The 19,530-nt window shown below is 36.9% G+C and overlaps 1 long non-coding RNA gene across 1 annotated transcript; it reads left to right on the forward strand.

Annotated features, from left to right (window-relative positions):
- The first annotated feature begins 6 nt into the window (after window positions 1-6).
- Window positions 7-968, forward strand: LOC107215811. Its single transcript, XR_001525271.1, has 2 exons — window positions 7-370; window positions 487-968. It is a non-coding gene; the product is annotated as an uncharacterized LOC107215811 (long non-coding RNA).
- Window positions 969-19,530: the final 18,562 nt, after the last annotated feature.

Here is a 19,530-nt window from a genome sequence, read left to right on the forward strand (position 1 = left end):
CCAGGAGAACGCGCGGCTGCGGCTGGAGAATCGCCGCCTGCGCCGCGAGAACCGCTGCCTCTTCCGACAGGCCCTGCTGGGGCCCGGCCCTGACAAGCCCCCCGCCGACCCGGGCGAGGAGGCGGAGGCCCTGCGCGCCCAGCTGGGGCGGCTGCAGGAGAAGCACCGCCGGGCCTTGCGGCACCTGAGGCGCTGCCGGGCCGCAGGCGGGCCCGAGGCCTCGGGAGACGAGGACGGGGAGTTGGACGAGCTGCTGCTGGAGGAGGACGAGCAGCCGCTGGATAAGAAGAGCCTGGTGTCGGCCGTGTAGGCGGCCCCGGTGGAGGGGGCGGCGCCGGCCGGCGCTGCGGGCCCACCCCGCCGCCACGGGGTAGGGGCGGGTCACCCCCTCTTTGCTCCCGGCTGTGACCCCCGTGCGCTCGGAGGTTCTCAGCTCCCTCGGAAAGGTGGGAGGGAGGAGTTCAGGTTTGTTAATCCTTTTCCCAGACGTATACCCGGGAGGCACTGACCGTGACCGAGGGGAACCAGGCTCATGTGGGAAGCTGAGGCTTAGAGCACGAGTGGAATTTCTCACAGCGGCTGTTGTGGAGAAGAGAACCGGGGTGAACAGAACACTTTATCTCGTGTTATCCCACAGCATTGAACTCTGCTTCCTCTGGAGCTGTGGATCACCTTTTTTCACCTTTCACCTTTCTCAACTGTCATTCAGGCTTCAGGAGCCATGGAGACTGACTAGTTCTTAGTAGTTGGTGTATGTTAGGAAGAAGAGTGGAGGAAGCTTGAAAGCTTTTGTCAGTGCTCCAATAAAAATTGGTAATCTTTGAACAATGAATTGCCTTGGACACTTACTGCAGAACATTATTTGTATTTTTAATGATGGCCTTCGTTCACTCACATGGATCCTGATTTGAATTTCACATTTCTACACGAAATTGCAGCTATCAAATAAACTTATGAGATACACCAAATGATTGTCTGAAGTGTGAATTTTTAACAGGGACTGTTTTTGAAACTGTAGGTGAAGCATCCTTCAGGTCATTGCACTGCACCTTCTCAAAGCCCAAAGAATTGGGGTTTTTTAATTACTGTACCTTCTTAATTATCTACTGTTTGGATTGAAATTAAGTTACTGTCCAGACCTAGAAAAGTTAGCTAGAAAATTTGCTGGTTGAAAAAAAAACCACCTTATTAAGAACTGAGGCAGAGGTTTTGGTTTTGTAAACATTTCCTTATTCGTTATGTCATTTAAAAGCTGGCTTATGCCTTCAGGTTTGAGACTGGCTTCTTAAAGCTTTAAAAACCATGTTCTGTGTCAGTTCAGGTTGAAACTAATGTGAAAAGGTGAAATTCCATCATTTTCTCTAAGTATCTGAGAATATAACTACTGAAGAGAGCCATTTTTTCACATAATGTTCAACATTACACTCTAATCATAAATGCCTGTAGTGCTTGTTAAGTATGTGGATCTGCAGCTTTGAATGCATTCTCAAAAGGGAAAAACAATTTGGCACTTTCTCCTTAATGAAAATGTGTGGGTGGTGATGTCTGGTTGTGGTGGTTGTTTTATAAACTTAGGTATTCTCAAAAATACTTGCTAAATGCCCAAGAACTAAAGTATCTTCAATACCATCAGGATTGTCTTGCTTTAATAGCAGCTTCCGCTAAAGTATGAATACCCAAATGATGGCAAGAATCTGTCAGGACAAGACAGGACTCTTAAGATACAATGTTAGAAACGTGTAGCTGTGTCAGGCGTCCTTTTCAAAAGTTGCAGGTGTTAATGCATACAAAAGAGGAGAGATCCTGGACTGCTCTTTTAACATTTTTGACATGCATAAATTCACAGAGGCAAGCAGAACCAAAAATGTTGTAGCCTTTCACTTCGTTGCTAAAAAAGAAGTGAAAGGTTACAACGGAACTATTTTCTTTTATTCCTTAAAGAAGTGTTCAGTCTAAGCTGTAGACTTTTCCTTACCCTTCTGTCCTGTGCACCATGTTAAGAAATTATAATGGAATACAAATTTTAAAAAATATTATATGTATGCAAGCTATATTAAAAATGCATTTAAATCTTTTGGGGCCATGTGTAAATTTGATGACAATTACTTTAAAACATGAATGTAAACAGAATGGCTCAGTGTCAGTGCTGTATTTTATATACATTATATTGCTCTTTTGAGACCTAATTTAAGTTTCATTAAATATTGCACTCTGAAGGAGTCCTTTGTCCACAGTGCTCATCTCCTTGAATATGCTACAGTCTTGTGGTGCTATAGCTGCCCACAGAGAATAATGAAATAAATTAAATGTCTTTGTATGATAAACTAACACCATTCAGAATAGTTTAATTTGTCTATTTTCCGACCAAGGCAATCATCCGTTTCTCTTCCACTTCCATCTATCTCACTGTGTTCAGTATCCCCTTTTGTATTTGTTCAGCTCAGTAAAGATATTTGCATGATCTAGAGAAAGCCTGTGTTCCAAAGTTTCAAGTGAGTTAAAACTGTGGTTTAAAGCTGGATTTTTAGTGTTCACAAATCAATAGGATCTTTCCTGTATATTTTTAAGTGATAACTGGTATCTGCTTTGTAATAGTGGGAAGTTCAGGTGTAGCTGCCCTTGAAACATTGTTCTGTAAAATATCCAAATTGCATTTACTGCCACATCACTTCCAAAATAAAACCCTGTATCATTCAGAGGATAATAGCAATATCTGATTAAAAACCTCTTTTTAAAAAAGCTTGCAACCAGTATTATTTCATGACTCTCAAGGCCAGTTGTTTTCTCTTTGTGCTGCCAAAAGTCTTTGTGCAGTCAGAATGTAGTTGTAGCAGAAAAGAAGACAAAGGGAATTACATTTAAAGGACATAAAGAGGCTGATTTAGATACAGCTATATGGGAGAGGGACTAAGTAATAAATCTGGGAAGACGGCAAATTGGCTGGGTTATCCAGGGAAAGAGAGCATTTTCAGAGAGAGAATTACTGTGGAAAGATGTGACCATCAAACAACAGCTAATGGAATTATATTAACATATATTGGTATATATTTAATTAATAAAAATATTGAATGCAAATTTAGATAAAGTAAAAGATTTGTACTGAGGAAAAATTCTACAGTGTCATGCACTGGTGTGACTTTGAAGTGAGTGGAAGCTTTGGAGAGCTGCTCTACAAACAGTCCTTAGCCCCTGCTGAGATTATTAGCAGTGGTGCTCATTAAGGTTAATTTATTTCATGTGGAAACTTGTGAGGGCCAGAATCGAGCATCTCCATTGTATAAGTGCTGCAGAATTTTAAATGACCTTAGGTGCTTCCCAGAGTTGTTTGCAATTTATCACCTAGATTAGTACAAATCTTTAACCACCATGTGCAGTATTGGTTCATGATAGTGGAATGAGCTACGTTCAGCCATCAGCGTCCAAGTGCTGTGCTTTGACAAACTCACTTCTAAGTGCACGACCCACTCTAGTCCTGATTAGTGTGTAAGTGCTCAGGGCATACCCAGAGGTGAGGTGGTTGCAAAGTGATGACTGCCTACAGAAATTGTATAGCTTACTAAAATAACTGTGTTTGTTCATGAATTGTAAATACTTAGCTGTGTCTGGCTTTTTTCTTCCTTATTAAGTTTGCAATAGTTTTCTTATACCATGATCAGAATCACATCTCTGGGCATTCATTGTTTCTTCATGTTGAAGATAGTCAAGCTATTCTGCTTAGCTATAGAAAACCTCAAACAATCCCACCTGAAGTTTTTATGACCTAAAATTTCGAATTTTACTATTTTCTTTCAGAAGTGATGGATTTATTATTTTTTTAATTATCAAAAATCTTGCTTTTACACTTTGAAGGAGTTTTGCTGAACTGCAGTGGTGAGGAAGAAGCGTTTCAGGGTGGATGCTGTAAAATACTTTAAAATCAGAGTACTGTACTTGAATGTTTTCCCAAAGACTTTGAAAGTCCATAAGATGCAAAAAAAAAGCCCAAAAAAACCACCCCAAAAATACCAGTTTACAAAGAAATCTTATGGAAGATTTCGGTTTTCTTTGGGTTTATTTTTTTACTGATGTAAGAACTATCATTTCAACAAGAGTTAAATATTGTGTTATTCTTCATGACAAACAGGAGTGACTAGATCTATTGTAAGGCTCAGGCACATAAAAAACACTGCTGATGCTCAGAATTTTAAATACAAGTTTTTTTATTATCGCAAGCAAACCCAGAAGGCTCTCTTCTTGTCGGAGACAGGTTTTGCCTATTTTACTTTTCCAGTCTCTGATCATTGTGAAAGAAGCAGCTGCAAAACCAGTGTAAAAATTAAATTTGACCCTATGACCCTGAGTCTTGTATTACAGTGCTGAAAAGGGCACTAGCAATTGGAAGAATGTGCATGAAAAGCTGCTCATCTCCTGGATTTGCATAGGTGTGCTGGGATAAATTTTAATAGTCTTTGGCTTGGAGGACATGCAGACAGGGGACGAAGAAGGAGGCTTCAGGTGTCAGTCAGTGTTATTGCTGGTCTTGTCTTGATACCAGAGAAGCTTTTTTTTCTATTATGCCTGACTGAATTTTATTTCAGCTTTTAGCTGAAGAAACTTTTGTGCCCTAGGTAGATGTTTCTCCATCTCCTCTGTAGCTTCTGCTCAGAGCAAAATGAAGAATCTTGGAATATCTGTCTCCAGCCACTTAAAAGACTATACGAGTGGCTTGAAAGAGACTGAATATATCTGGTTAAAGAGCAGATGGGAGCATTGCTGACCATATGGGCAAGAAGCCCTTGTTGCACTTGTTGCATGAAGATTTACATGATGCTAAGAAAAATGCTAGACTCCTTTAAAACGGTAGAGGAAAAACAGTTGCAGTGTTGCAGCAAAGTTGCATGCAAGCTTTTCCTTTCCTGAGGAAAAACTCATAAGGACTGAGATACATGCATCTGGCAGTCTAGCCCCCAAAACCATACATTTTTTTCTGTCTCCACTCAGCCCTTATATGAATCCTTGGGTGAGAGATAGGGCAGAAAGTGCCATCTTACACATCTGCTTGTCCAGTGGTTTTAGATTGGTTAACATTTACTAACTTTTTATATAGTTTTTTTGTGCTTTTTATGAGCTATCGGTAAATGTTGTTTCCATTCCGTCCCAGTAAATTATGAAGGCTTTGTCTCTGGCCTAAGCATCCTGAGAAAGTGCACACAAGTATAAGGTGGGGTCTCTGACCCAGTAGCATAGGTGCTATTCTTACCACTCTTCTGCAAATTTCTTTTTTTTGTTCCCTGACCCAGAGCCTTACCCATCTCTACCACACAGCACCATCTTGGCTTTTCTATTACAGATCTCTAGAGCAGATTCTGATGTACCCTGGAATGCTTGGTTTTCAAGTGGATTGGCACAAGATTATTTTCAGCTGCATTCAGGACTTCATTTGAAGCTAAATTAATGCCTGCTCTCAGATGCAGTGGAACCAGTGGATGCACTCAACTCTCAAACTACAATTACATGATTTTTATGTCTGTACTTTGTGCATTTAATTTTATCAGGAGCCAAAAGTTTTCGCTTTCTGCATGCCAAGCAGCACTGTAGTCTCAGAGGAACTGAGTACATCATTGTGTTAACCCATGCTTACTGCCAAATAGGATTGGAAGTCTTTATGTTTCCACACATGTTAAGTTATTCTCAGCAGCTCATTCAGTACCAATTTACAAAGCAGTTCTAAGGCGTTAAACACAATGTAAAATATAGGCAAGTTGCTGTTTTATTAAGAAAACACAGCTGAGGAGTCTCACACAACAACTTAAAGCTTAGAGAGCTTATTCAAGATGTGGCTTTGGTCCTTGGCATAAGGAAATTCCAACTCATTATCTCACTTTCTAAGAGCTTGCTTGGCTTTGACAGTGGGAAACTGTGTTTTACTGAGGCTCTTCTATGCAGAAAAATTGAATGCAATATCTCTGAGACAGAAAGGAAGCATTTTGCTGATCTGCCTAAGTGATTAACTTACTGTATAACAGAATCCTCAGTTCAGTAGGAATGAGAGTGCTGGGCTTTCAGACTTTCCTGCAGAGAACTACTGCACAGTGATTTCTAGTGGTGCAACCTGTTACTTGATATATTAATTTCTATATTTTCTTTTTTTCCCCCCTCCATATTTCCTACCATTAATTCCCTTTTAACAATCCTATTTAAAAGTATGATGATTTTCATCCATCATTTTTAATTGTAGGGAGTTTTTAATTTATTTTGCTTTTTACAGCTTCTAAGAAAAGAAGTTCACAACACAGATGGGTTCAGTTGATTCAGGGAATCAACTCTTAACTGTAAAAGATTTCCACGTACTCTGTGGGCATACTGAAAAAAAAGGTGATTTTTTTTAGGATAGATGTTACTCTGAGGGTGTTGCCTGACAAAGCCTACACACTGGTTTTCTTAATATTATTCATAAATAGAATCCTTACTCTCAGTACTGATGCCTCAGGAAGAAGAGGAGAGAGATGTTTTTATGACCTTCTGTGTGGAATGTGAAAATGTGTAATTCTGTCTGTAAGGGAACAACTAGCCAAAATACTGTCATTGTGTACTCTTTGCAATAAAATGACATAAAACAGAGAGACCAGGAAAGCTGCCAGTATTTTTGTGTAAAGCTGTGGGTTAATGTGTATATGTAACTTTAACACATGATGAAGTTTGATCATGAACATATGATCTTGAGTCTCTGCAATCATTTTATGAACTTACCTAATTTTTTTCCCCTTTAGGCAGAGGTATTAAAACTTGCTTTGTCCTTTTAATTCTATGTCTTTTAAGCGGCATGATTGTTCAGTACATTTTTGCAATGTCATATTTTTTTCAGTAATACATTAATTTTCAAAGCAGAAATTTTAATAATTTGCATAGCAGCTGTCCAACTAAGAAATGTGTTTTTAGCTTCTAGTATAAATTTTGCAAAATTAAATTCGGGTCATGACACAGCTTATTAGAAATCTCATTTAACTGAATCTGTGAGAGTTGTATGGTTGTAAAGTTATGACAATTGCAAACTGCAGTGATGCTGGCTCACTAGAAAATTTGTCAGACATGTATTTATAGTAATCTTTATGGAATGTTTGGTACATTATGCAGTGCTTTTTGATTGAAATGGCTCACAGACTTTCTGGAATATAGAAAGTATTACAGAAAGTAATTTGTACACCTGAATTTTTTGAAAAAACATTGTGCTCTTATATCAATATGGAAGATAACAAATTAGTGTGGTTCAGTGTAACGTCATTGATTGAGTTGAGTCACGACAATTGAAAGCAGGAGTGAGATAGTTTGGGCACATCAGCTAAACACAGTTAACTAAGATGTTGCAGAGCAATGGACTTTCCTCCTTAGCTGCCTCGTTTTTAATTCTGGGTAAACCTTCATAATTTGCAGAAGAGGTTAAATGCCATGTAGTGGAGCTGTGTGCTGCTGCAGATTTGGAAACTGTGCCATTTTTATAAGATCTTTTTATAAGATCTGTAGGAGACAGCTTTTCACCTGCAAGTTCACAACTTATTATCACATAACTGAGTGGAAGTACATATTAATACACATTAATAATCTGAGGAAAAATAGTGGAGGGTATTAAAGGGTGGGTGGGTAAGGGCTGTCTAGTTTCATATCCTTGCAATGGGGGTAGGACTACATTTATGTGTGTATGTGAATGCATGCACATACAGATCTAATCTTTATAGAGTTCTTTTATACATCAATTTTTCTGAATACACGCCAAATAGACACCAAGGTATTCTCTGTCCACATCTGCCCTCTACGGTCTCTGATTCCACTTCTATTTCAGGATGCTACAGCTTTCAGGAACCAGGAACAGGAGTGCATGCTTACTTGTGTTCAGATTTTTATGAAGGGTATGGTGAAAAAATGTCTTTTGTGAGTCTGTCCTTCCTCTCATCCCCACTGCTTATCTCCAGTTGTTGAAGCAAAGATTTGAAGGCATCCAGAGACAATGATGGAGTACAGACAAAAGATTTCATAGATGAGTATCTCTTTATGTGTCCCACCTGGAGTGTCACTGAATTCTTATTTCCTTTGCCCCCAAGGATGCTGGAGATGGCACATTTTCATTTAAATGTGATTGATTAATTTTCTGGGGACTAAATTGTGTTTAAGGCTTTATGTCTGTAGTTATACTCTACTCTGGCTTGGAAGTTTTTTGTGTTTGTTCCCTTTTTTTTTTCCTCCTTGATATGCGGCTGTTGCTGACTATTAATTCTTTTACATACTGCTAATGTTTTGAGAGACAGGGAAAAATTTATTTATTCATACAATAGTCTTTTGGAAGCCAGCGTAAGTACTGATGTGATAGAAACCAACAAAATTTGACCCTTCTGAAGTGATGGGAATATGCTGATATTTTGTGTTTGTCTTGCAAAAGAATAATCATTAAAATTAATTCTACTTGACCTAAACCTGTGGATTTAAGGTGACAAAGCTGCATGAGCTGCACTTGCCTTAAATGGATCATAAAGCTGGGAACTATACAGAATGCAACTTCTTAGTGTCTGGTTAAGTCTTTCTGTATTACATCGGATCAGGTTGCCCATAATCTGTTTCTGTGCTAAGTTTCAAGTTTCAATTAACCTTTAAAAATTATTTTTTAAAATATGCAAAATATTACAAATTTTACAGATTGATGTATTTAATTTTCCTGTGCTTTTAATCTGTATAAAGCTACAAAACTGATGTGCATGGCTGCCAATCCAATCCAGATAGAAGTTTCTCATTCTTTTGCTGATTTCACTCCTTACTGAAAAATAGTCCTTAAATATTCTCTATGTAAAGATTTGTTGCCATCATGGAAACACAGAATTCCTTTTGCAGCTGTGGTAGTCCTATCTTACCCCAGAAATTGAAACCTACACATCTTTAGCATTAAACTGTAGTTTTTCTATTTGCTGTGTTATGCATGTCATCTGGTTACAAGAGCTTGTGAACCTTCAGGTTCCTCAGATGGACTTGAACCTGCTCCTCTCCTAGAGCTGGTTGTTCTACATTCTCCCAGTCTCTGCCTTTGCCCCCAGCAAATTAATAAATCTACCCTACCAGTGTAGGAGTTCTTAATAAATTTGTTTGACTAAAATAGTGACTGACATTACTGGTTAAGAGAAGAAGGACACTCATGGTGTCATGGAAATCATAACTTAGTAAAATGCTGGGGCTTAGCAGTCTAGAATGTAAGAGATACTCTTTGTCCCTGAGTTTGGTGACAAGTTCTGTTGATATTTCTGTGAGAAACTGGTACAGTTTTAAGTAAAGCAAATAAAAAGCAAGATAACAGTTCTTCATTTTGTCAGTTAGGAATCACATGTCTTTTGTGTTTTCCATGAAGAGCAGTTTTCTTATTTTTCTTCCTGCTTCTAACAAATAGCTCTATTTTAATTGATTTGGAAATAGTTTGCCTGAAAATCTCACTTGTTCAGTTCTACAAAACATATATATTTTTATTTTATTTAGTAAATAAAAACACCTAATCACTATTCAGATGCTACTCACATTTTAGAATCATGGAAATTACACTGGATTTATAATTAAACACATTTTCATGGTATGTCTTATAAGTGAAAACTGAAGTAACAGAAGCAATAATAGTGTTTTTCTCATGATACCGTTTCACTGAACTGAGGTCTACCCTGCAAGAACACGACAATCAAGTCAATATAAATTAGCAGTAGGTAGCACTTAGTTGCCAATGCGTTTGGGAAAAATTATAAGAGATCATCAAATTCAATGTGGTAACTCTTCCATAATACATGATCAACTCCTTGCTGTCAGTATTTCAGAGAGTTTTGAGGTGATTGTAGAGTATGAAGAAAGTAATACCGAAGGGATATAAGGGTGAACAGTGTAGTCAAAAAATGAAGACATGGAGGAAACAGTCAACAAGTCATAACTTGTTGAATCATTTAGAGCACAAACTGGAAAGGAGCTAATTACAGACTGGGGATTGAGGAAGATGTTCAGGTAAGGAGATGAGAAGGGAGAATGAGCATAAAGGAGTAGTTAGATTTTAAAAATGTGAGCACTATTAAAGTGTAAAATTTTATAAGTAGTGAAAAATTGTGAGGCAAGGTAACATCTGCAAGATATGGGTTTTTTTTTTCCTGTTAAGTAAATGAAAGTGCTGTAAAATGATATACAAAAAATACCAAAGTGTGTAAAATGACCCATTTGATTGAGATAGTATGGCATTACCGTCTTACTGGTTCTGCAAGGCTCCTAAAAGGGCTCTTTGTGATTAGAGCTGGAGACAACTATGCTGAAATCTGAATATATAGGCTTATAACCTTAATAAATAACTTCTACCAGGAGGAGACCTATGGAAGTCAGCAGAGATAATTGTGGCATAAGGCTATATATTGTGTAAGGATAATGCAGTCTGACTTATTAATCTGAAAAACTTCTTGTGACAGGAGCAGAACAGCCAAATGAGTATGGAACCAAAGATTATTCCCAAGAAATTCAGTTGTCATTGGTGACAAAGTAGCTAATCTAGATAGTTATTGTGAACATGACAGCTGTGGTAATAAATGACTGAATATTCGCTGAACTGTTGTTTATATATGGAATCGTGTTTTACAGCGATAGAAATCTCGTCACTATAAACCCTGATTGAGGGTACAAGTGTGAAAGGACTGAAAACTGCACTTAATAAAACATAGAAGTGACTATTTACTTTACTCAGCAGGGTGAGGGTGGCTGTGCCACAGCACCCACATCCCCTTCCCTGATCTCAGACCTTACCTCCTGGAACATCACCAGCAAGGGACCAGGTTGCAAGTCACAGGAGGAGCACTTTGCTTCTGGGTGAGAGAGGTACTGAGTGTGCCCTGTTGTCATGGGCATTATGCACATATCCACCGCAGCAGGTGCCAAGGGCTAGCTGCAGTTCTGGGCATTCAGCCAGCTCTGTGTTAGCCCATTTCCTTTTGGGCAACGGATATTTCCATAACATGGCAGGAATGAGCCAGCAATGAACTAATAAGGGTAGTGGTACATTCTTGCTGAGAAATAGCAAGTGGTGAGGAATTTTGCAATGAATGGGTGTTCCTGGAGCAGCTCCATTTGTGAGCCAGTTCTGATATGCTGGGCATTTCCAAGGCATTTCCTCACGTAAATGGGCAGGATGAGCTATCATTGGTTCTCTGTGCACAAAGTGAGTCTGTTAAATGTCAAACAATCTGCAAAGACACTTCTCTCTGCTTTGCCCTGATACCAACCAGGCTGCCATGGACATCTGTTCACTGGCTCTGTTTGTGTAGGAATGTAATTGTGTCAGTATGTTAGTGTTTTGGAAATGTAGACTAATAAATTCTGATACATGTTAATAAATTTAATTTTTATCAATTTATATGTTCTTGTCAGCTTGAGACCATCAAAGGCAGAGTTACATGGAAATGAATACTCTACTGAAGACCTGGCAGAGGTCTCAGTGTTCTGCATCTGTTTTATGTCATAGTAGAGATGGACAATGACACTTGTTTCTTCTTCCATCATAGTCCCATCTTTATTGCACACAGCTTATATTTATATGGTTATCAGAGGGCACTGTGTTTAATTCCAGTTGGTTAGGCACTCAGTTCACTGGTTGGTAATGGTTAGTGTACCTGTCAATCAAAACTTTTCTCTCTAACAATGTTTACAGGCTTTTTCTACTGATTCTCATGGAACAGATCCCTCGTTACTACAGACACACTTGTTTTTCTCCCCAGGAATAGTTATGTTTACAAACTTTTCATTCTCAAGATGTTTTTGCATTGGAACTTATCAGGCTAGCTGCTAGCTGTACTTAGCCAAAGTAACAAGGCTTGAAACATGACTTTACAAGGCCTTTCTTTTGTAAGGTTTTACCTATATGTGACAGTTTTGCCTTTTTTTAAGATAGAGAGGAAAGCATTTGAAAACATGCAACATTTTTAAAAGAGATTATTTTGATAAATAAAGGTGGCAATTATTATTATTTTTGTGTTAAACTATGGACATTCCTATATTTTTTTCCCTTCAGATGGAAAAAGCGCTGACATGATGAAGCTGGGATTTTTAAATGAACAGCACAGATCAATTAAAATAAGATGCATGTAGTGATGGAAAATTACCATTTTCATTGATGTTGAGGTGAAGTAGATTGCAGAGTATTTCACAGGAAATCTTTTGAGTACCATCACAGTGCTTATCCTCCACAATTCAGCATATATTTTTGCTAACTCATTACTTTGAAAGAAGTCTTTGAAGAGTCCCAAAATTTCAAAGGTAAATCAAAAAACAGAAGGTAATAACTGAAGAAAGCTCTTTTACTTTTCTTTTTCTTGTTCATAGTATAAAGATAAAATGGTAATAATTGTGGGGTGGCAAGTAGACATTGTTTCTAGTTGTGTTTCCTACAAAGTCATTGTAGAAATAATCACTTTTTTGAGTGTGCCTATATCTTCCTGCATTTTTTTCTGATTTTACTCCCTTTGAGGCAGGCTATTATTTCTTTTTTTAAATCTAGGGCAACTTCAGTCATCCAGCTTTCAAGAGAAAACTTTTAAAAAGCTTCTCTGGAAGTGAGCTGCAGTAGTGAGGTCAGAAGAATAGATCAGGGACCAGTAAAGCGACAGAAACCTTTTAACTAGGCACAGTTGACAAGGAAAAATGTCATACAGAATATATCCAAGCCCAGCAGATCAGAGATAGATTGGGTGAAAATATACAACCCTAAGGGTATATAGTCATGTATATTCACTACCAGAATAATCTGCCTAAGAATATATATGTGTGTATATATATATATATACACACACATATACACATGTATCTTTTGATATAAGGATATGAATGTGTGTCTGTGTGTATATATGTACACATTTAACTGTAGAGCAAACATCAAGAATAGCTTTGTATGTATACAGATTTTGTACTGTACAGATTTACTGCATCTGAGTGATTGAGAAGGCAAAAAGCAGGGAAGAATCTTTCATGACAGATAATGTTAGAGATTTTTTCCTGAAGTTGTAATTGCATGCATAATAATCAGACAATTTGGCCTGAAAATATTTGCTACACACTTCTGTGATCCATTAGTTCAACTTCAAACAATGCAATAGTACTCACAGTTCTACTGCTTACCTTCAAAAATATTTTTTTTTTATTTTTAATTTGTGCCCAGGAAAAAGAGTAAAAGCTTTTTTTTTTTTTTTCCTTCCCTTGTGTTTTCATGATTTAGAGGCCTGTACTTAAGCACAATTCAGTAATTCAATTTAAGTAATGATGAAAAATGCCCCTCCCTTAAAATTCTTTACACTAAATGTACAATTAAAGTAATTTTTTCTTGACTTCAGAACTCAGCTAGGAGATTACTTTCTTCCCCCAAAACCTCATATTCTAGCTACTGGTCTTCTCAATCTAGTGAAACTGTAATTGCTTTAATGTCTTCTCAATCAAGTAAAATTATAATTGCTTTAATGTCTTAGGTGTCTCTCCTGCATAAGGTAAAGCAAAGGAGCAGATTTGCATTTACTGATTAAGGGTGGATTTATGAGTTTCTACCACAGCCTATATGTACTCCAAAGATATGTTTTACCTTATTACTCAGATTCCTTTGCTCAGAATAAACACGGTTATTTCAAAATTACAGAGACATATTAGATTGGTGGGGGAGTAAGGGACAATATTTCATTTCAGGGTGTGCTAACACATTTAATAATTATATTTTTGAAATGGAAAAAAAAAGTGATATCTCAGAAATGTGATAGAGATCCCCCATCAGAATTATTTTATTTCTTTTTCTTAAAAAATATTGTTCTGAATTACAACAAAAATGTTTGATTTTGCTTTGCTTTACAAGATTTCCCATGAACTGAGAATTTACAGCAGAGCTCTGTGGCACAGATCTAAATGCATTGTTCTCTTATGCTCTATGTAAATCTTGCAAGTACTGTTTAAATCAAAATCTGGCTTTGTTTAACCTATGTTTTACTTTCTTCACATAAACATAGAGTGAAACTCCTCTATATATGTATAAAGCTGTGTGGAAAAGAATGTTGTTCTGCTTTGTATTTTACTGGATAGTAGGTGCAGTTTTATTTACTATATCTCTGTTCCCATGAAATTCAAATATGTTATTGTTAGAAAACTGTCAAAATACTCTTGATTGTATGATCTATCAACTATCATGCATCTTCTCTAAATTAGTTTCTTCTGGGAAATTCAAAGGCTGTCTTTTAGCTGAGTTGTGTTTTAATTTTCATTTAAAAAGTCTTCTCCTAACTGTTTTTTTCCTAGCACAACATTTTACATTCTAGCAGGTTTTGAGGAGTATGAAATAGAAATATACTGAAAAGCACCTAAATCTTCTGGAAGATGTGCTAAATATCTGAAAAGGAGTTTTTTAAGTCTCAGAAGCTTATCTGAGTTACCAAGAGACTGTGTTTGGAGAGAGAGAATAGTATGTGCCTAGGAGCTCACGTGGAGAAAATTGTGGTTTGTTTCACAGTAATATCTGCTTCATCTGAAAATTGTGACAGGAGCCTGGTGTGATCATCAGCAGTAGTGGCAATGGCCCTGCAGACCAGAATAAGCTATTTTTAATATACTCTTAATAATGAAAGCAATCTGTAGGTTTCAGGAAATACTCTTCACATGAAGGAAAAACACAGTGAAAGCAGTGATTTGATGCAGGAGGGCTTCACTAGGTTAGTAAGTATTAAAAGAATATCAAAAGAATATAGCCTTCTTTTTCTTCCCTATTAGGTGTTTGTAACAAATTTATAGTGTTATGAGAGAAACAAAAGCTTTTTCATTACACTTACAATATGTTATTTGAAATTTTGGACTGAGAAAGTACCTAATGACTGTTCAAATTAAGATTAACACCTCAAGTGAACAGTCCTCTCATGAAATAAACAAAAGTATGAGTGTAGAAATATACTACACTTCACATAACTGAATCCAGCCAATAGGGACTGTAGAGGAAGGCCGAATGCATACTTTCATGACCAAATGGTTGCATCCTACACAATTTAAACAGCTCTGCCTTCTTCAGAATGTCTTTCAAAAAAAAACCCCAAACGGTCGTCTTGTTTTTAGTAAGGGAACAAACACCAGAGTGTATATTTCAAGAGGGAAATAGTGATTGTGAAGTCTTTCTTTGAACACAACACTCAGTGGCGTCAGTCTGAGCTTGCTTTCTGTAAAGATGTGTCCGCACATGCTGAAACCTGATAGCTTAGCTGTGCTTAAAGTATGTGCTTTAAACTAAAGCAGTTGGGGAAAAATAACAATAGTGATTCATGATGGTCAACAGGAAGACTTCTAATTGCCAGTTTCAGAAAGAACTCTGCTAGATGTTCTTTGTCTCTCTTTAAATGAGTGTTTTGTCCAGTTTGAGGATATAATTTTTGTTAAATGTCATTTCCATTCACCCTAGACATGCACTACAGTGACTCATTGTCCATGAGCATGCTATAATTTTCAGTTTTTCTCATTCTGTGTAAAATTAGGCAGTGAATATAAAATTAATGTATGTTAAGTGCCTCAGGCATATTTCAATTCAGTATTAAAAAAAATTGAACACTTCAAAAATATTTAGGTTATATCACTTTCAGTTGTTTTCATTTTAAATTAATGACAAGAGTTTCTTTAAAGATGTAAAATATTTTCAATTGATGGACTAATCAAGACACTTCATGATATATGTAGAGCAAGTATTAGAATAAATATAAAAGTAGTTTATGTTCCAATCCATAAACATGTGCTAGATGTGTGCATGTGTCTCCTCAAAGGTGAAGGGGGGACTTTAGGAGCATTGTCCATATCTTGGGCTGATTTTTTGGGATGCTGAACATAGGAAAACCAGAAGGATTTTACGAAGTCCATCCATAGACTATCAATTAAAGTCATTGATAGCAGACATACGAGAGATCAAGGGAATATATTTGAGGTTGGAGATGGGACAGAGGAAGTGTTGAAAGACATTTATTTTGAGGAGAAAGGATTATGTCTCATAAGGGTTATGAAAATTCTTGCTTAAAAAACCCTACAGTGATTCTAGTGCTCATAAAAATCTGTCAGGAGGACAAATAAGAAGCATATTAATGGCTCTGGTTTATTGTGTAATTATGTGTAGTGTGAATGCATTATGTCTAACTGCTGCTCAAAGGCTAAAGTTTTCTGCTGTGCACAGGGCTTGACAACACCCACACTCTATTTAAAATTCACTTTTGTTTCAAACTGAGATCCTAAGTGCTGCATGAGCATTTGTCAGACTGTATTTATTGAGGTGAAAAAAGTCAATGAAAAAAATCAGTGTGACCTTCCAAAGTGTCTAAATGCCTTTCACCCTGTCTGCCAACAGGATAAGTCTCTTACCTTCTTTGGAAAATCAATGATTTTACTAGTACAATCTCTTTGAGATTGGAGTCCAGTAGCTTCCAGAGTATAAAATAGTTCATTGTAATTTATTTTTTTTTAAATTGTGTTTTATTTATGGCCTTTTTTATACCTCCATCCTGCTAGGAAGCAGACATACCTAACTTCATCAGAAATGTTGCTCTCATTATTTCTAATGAAAACCTGGATATCTGAAAATTTACGGGAACGAGAAACTAAACTCATGAGATTCCAGCCAAGTTTTACCCATCTGAGAGGCTGCTCAGCAAATATTATTTGGGAGTATGCAAATGGTTTCTCATGCCTCACTTCTGTCTGTGAGTTCACTACTTTCTTTTGAAGATAACATCAAACTTCACTATAAAACAGGTATAGTCACCAGTCTTGTTTGTTACCTCTCCATGCATGTGAAACTAAAATAAACTTCTCTCATCAAAAGTTTACCAAACACCATTTGCATTGTTCTTATAGCCTCAGCATGGCAAAAGCAGGCAGAATTTTTTTATGACATGGTGCTAAATGTCTGTAGGGAAGTCTCATATATATGTAAACTGTTCAAATTGAGATACAAAAAATGCAGAAAATACAAACTTTGGGTAAATTATTGTCCTGGTTGTGAAAGTTTATTGTCATGCCATTATGGTTGATAACTCACACCCACACTTCAAGTGGGCTGAAATAATTTCTGAAGAGGGTAATACTGATGGAGGAAGAAAAGCTGTTACCTTTCTGAACAATCTGGAAGCAGGGGTTTGAAGGGTTTAAATGGAAATCTAACTGACCTGGGGAAAATGTGCAATAATGGATGGAAATGTCATTTCCATCTCTTAAGCGAAGTCTTCTTAATACAAAGAGATGCTCTTCATTTGAATTCTCAGTGATTATTTTGTGGGTAATTTGGTAAAAAAGATTTTACTTTTACAAACATTACAGCTTTCAGGTTTGGTGACCCAGCATGTCATTTGCATATTTGAGATGTTGAAGACCTAATCTTGGGTTTTTTTCTTGGCAATTTTGACTTCCAGTTTTCCTGCCAGATGCTAATTTATGCCTGTTTGCAAATTGCAGGTGAACATTGCATAACAATGGCTTCATCTTAATATCATAATAACCCTCTGCCTGCCTGTCACTCATAGCAGGAGTGACATGGCTGTCCACAGTAGTTTACCTTTGTGGAATTTTCTTTTGAAACTCACTTGGCCATATCACTTAAATAGCTATAAAGAATTCACTTAGATAATTATAAATAATTGAATTAGCTGCACTCTGGTAAAGAAGTGACATTAATTGAACATTTCTTTATAATTGTACCTTGAAAAATAAAATCTCTAAAAGCAGAAATGTTTCTTGCTATTAGATGTAATTAGAAGCTGTATAAAGTTTTATATGTTAACAGAAATATAGAAAAAAATAACAGTCTACCACTTGCGTCAGTAACATTAGCTGGTTTTGTACACATCTTCAGTGAAATTGTTAGTTGTAAATTTTCAAGGTCATAGAACTTTGCAAGGCTTTATAAGGGCACTGTTGGCACAATGCGGCTCACATTCTGCAGTTGATGTAAACTGCAACTGGTAATTCTCAGCAGCTTAGTAGCTGGTTTGATCTGCTGGAAATGTTGGGCTATTACTTTTGCTGAAAGCAGAAGAGACCCCTCATTTGCTGTGTGAGCTGCTGCACTTGCAAAGAAAATAGGTGAATTTTATGGAAAATTCTCTGACAGCTGTGTTTGTCATATCCATCCATCCATCCATCCATCCATCCATCCATCCATCCATCCATCCATCCATTTCTCTGCTTGGGTGTAAAGGTTTGTTCTGCTCAATACTAACCAGAGAAAATGATCTTCAATCATGAGATTAGAATTGTACGGTAAAATTTCCACTTCACTTCTTAAGCTTACAAAGGAAGTTGAAGCAAAAGTGATCATGAAAATCATTGACTGAAAAAGTTTTCTTTTTAAAACAATTAAAAAATATTTTAGTTTCATGAACACACGAAAATCCTTATGAAGGTTCAAGGTTTCATTTCATGTTCCAATGTTCAATGCATAACTCAAAACATTTCATAATATAATATCAAAATATTTTGCCTAAAAGTGTTGAGCCAAAATGTTTCAGCATATCAGAACTTTTTCTTCTGTTGTCTTTCATGTTTTTATAACTGAATGATGAGTATAACCCAAATGAAAATAATTTCAGATAAGTACCTCTTATAGACTTTGAACTGGTGGCTTGGGATTTCACTTTTGCACTGTGTGAAGCAGGATGGCTGAGTGGTTCTTTTGATACCAGAAATTGTAGCTCAGAGGGCATTTAAAGCCTGATCCTCTTTGGAGGTAAAATTTGATTTATTCTATTTAAGGCCTTGATGCCAGCAGTTGATTGCAGTTTCTTTCCTTCATTTTTATGGTGGTACAGAATCCAGGTACAGGCCACAGTTTTGTGTTGCTTTAACTTTTTTTTCTTTTTTGGTCTGAATTTTTGCAGTCACACTTTTCATATGCACATCACTCTTGTTTGAGTAATATTTTATCAGTGTGTTCCATTATGATTTATTAAATAAATAAATCATTGGAGCGACAGCTGGCTCTGATGATGCATGATCTAATGCATCATAAAAACAACACCTCATTGGGATTATGCATTACATGAGATTGATAGATAAAATCTTTCTCCTTTTTACTAGTTGTAAAGGGGACTGTAAATAAGGTCTTCAACGGCATTAGAATGAGAATATTAGAATAAAGTCAGATAGCATTTCCAGTTTTAACTTCTGTTTTTGCTCTTGAACACACAATGGAGCAATGTATGTCAGAATCATTTTAACCGTAGCTGCAATAAGTAAGGGGAATTCAAGAGCAGCCCCATCCTTTAGACAAAATGCAATACTTCCCAGTGTAATTCAGTGCAAAGTTTCTCAAAATAATAATGTTCCCTCTTTCAAAATGAAGCTATTTCCAATCGCAGCCCAGTTCAAGTTGTGAGAAGTCAATTGCATGGACCTTAGTATGCTTGATGTTAATCATAGAAGAAGAAAGCAGACAAAGGTTTGAGAACCACTATAAAAAGTCTCTAAGAAATCATTTCCAAATGGTCTTCAGATTTGGAAGACATTGTTGCCTTGATT

Source organism: Parus major, chromosome Z, assembly GCF_001522545.3.
Source record: "Parus major isolate Abel chromosome Z, Parus_major1.1, whole genome shotgun sequence".
In the NCBI taxonomy this organism is placed as follows: domain Eukaryota; kingdom Metazoa; phylum Chordata; class Aves; order Passeriformes; family Paridae; genus Parus; species Parus major.